The sequence below is a fragment of the Capsicum annuum genome, chromosome 7 (assembly GCF_002878395.1).
Source record: "Capsicum annuum cultivar UCD-10X-F1 chromosome 7, UCD10Xv1.1, whole genome shotgun sequence".
Lineage (NCBI taxonomy): Eukaryota > Viridiplantae > Streptophyta > Magnoliopsida > Solanales > Solanaceae > Capsicum > Capsicum annuum.
Genome location: NC_061117.1, coordinates 60,096,694 through 60,099,052, shown reverse-complemented (window position 1 = coordinate 60,099,052; position 2,359 = coordinate 60,096,694).

Genomic DNA, 2,359 nt, shown 5'->3' with positions numbered 1-2,359 from the left:
GCATGTTTGAGACCAAGATTTAAGAAGGTCAGATAAGTACCCAACATTAGCATAACCAATAAGATTGGGACTGCAATCTTGCTAACAAATTAACTAAAAAGGCTATATCAGGCCTTATAGTATTTGAAAGATACATGAGTGCACCAATTTCACTAAGATATGGTACTTCATAACTAATTCAAATTGGTATATTTCTCATTTCAATAAATAATCTATTACTTTTGAAAACTCTCCAAGAGTTTCAATAATTTTCAAGCTATAAGCTTATTAATATAAGGATTATAAACAAGTTTTCCAAAAACTTTTACATGCTTCAAACATCTTGAATCCTTAAAAAAGTTTTCGTAAAAATTATCAAGTGACAATATTCAACATTGAGTGACATCTTCAAATATTTAGACTGCAAATCAAATAAGTTTTGTGCTTACCAAGATGCAACCTTTTACGTCACTTGATAAATGTTTCTATGTCAGCATACTTAAATAAATGTAGAATTCAGATCCTCGTAATCTTTCATAATATAGCGCCAATATTGTATCAAAGATATCATCAGAGGCTTCTCATTTTGTATCGGTTCACAATGTGACATAACATTTTGAGATCTCAGCACTTCATTATTTTCAAGTACCTGAACCTCTCATAAGATTTTAAGAAATGTTATGTCGTAGGCTCTACAAAACCACATTGCCTTCTTATTATGATTATTTGCTCCTTATCCTTTTCATTGATTATTTGAATTGGAACCGATTAGTCTACCACGTTTTACGCATGCATAGACTTTGTCCTTTAGGGACACAAAATAGGAGCACTTGTAGCTTAAATATGATACTAAATTCGAGTCAATAGTTGCTTCCGACATTTGACTTGAATTTTCTTTTGAATGAGGATCTGATGATAATTCCTAACATATTTCATAGCTACATATAATCTCCCCCCTGATGTTAGAAAAACTAACATTCATCTTCCACCTTCTTTGAGGAATCCATCTTTGTGCATCATGGTATATTCATTAGTCGTATACCGCTCATCAAAATTATTAGATAAAATAGTTGGTTCCTGACCTTGAACCAATTGAGAGTAAAAAAATAATCATAATTTATTGGTCTAATGCTTACAAGTGCTATTTTATGTGACATATCATATTTCAGACCAACACATGAAGTTTTGTTCTCATTAGCAATGGTTTAGCTATTTATCAAAGGCATTCAATGCCAAACCATCGTCATCAAGGTGAATTGCCTTGATTACACAATCTGAAAGTTATTCTTTTAAGGAAAATTTATTGAGCAAGCAACTTTATGAATGTCAAACTGTAGGTTGACGATAAATGTACATGTGATCATCTTATATTGATGCATCTTAATTGATCACATGATAGGTGAACGAGCCCATATTCACCTTTTATACTTTTCAGATTTTAAGGGATCCAATCCCAAAATTAGTTGGTCCAACCAACTTATTATGAGAATAATCAACATTAAAAGTAATGAAGAATTTTCTAATTCTTCAATATATGTTCAATACTCAGTATGCACATCTTTGGGATGTCACAATCGCTCATGTCAATTTATGAACGTTTATTCTAGCAAACTCCAAGTTCACCATGATATGTGCCTTTTGTTTTAGTAAATTTCAGTTTACTATGACATGAATAGATTTTGGAGTTACTACTTCGAAAGTAGATTTTAAAATAACTTTTCTCAATTAAGTGCACGTTTATCGTACCTTAAGCCTATCAAATTATGATAGCTAATAGCCTCTTTTAAGATATTGCTAATTCGGGAGCAAATTAGGGGATATTGCTAATTCAGGAGCAAATCGAGACATACATATGATTGTAGAGAAATTTTCTCTAACATATTTTATAATCACTTTCAATTATCATATTGTCCCCCCAGGCTTATATCAGTGCCCTTAATCACTTGTCTTCTTTCAGACATATTATGCACATGGAGTATATTCAATGGGACAAAATTTCATGATTGTTAACCAAATACATATTATTTTGCCTTAGCCATCATTATATCATCAATATGGTGCATTGATATTCGAACTCAATGTCTTATCCATATAAAGGAATCTTAGGCATAAATTGGGACTTGAACCCGATATTTATCATCATATGCATCAGAACTCTAACCCAATGTCTTATTAGAGTGCTATAAGATTTGAATCCACCGTCTTACTATTTTACATGATTACCAACATAAATAAATTTAATCACTATAAAATTTATGAAGTACAACAAATGTAAATTTGTACCTTTAATAAAGTTACATAACGGAGGAACTTTGCTCCACCAAACAAACTTATAACTTATCATAGCGACTGAAAAATAAAGTAGCAATTCATCCAAAAA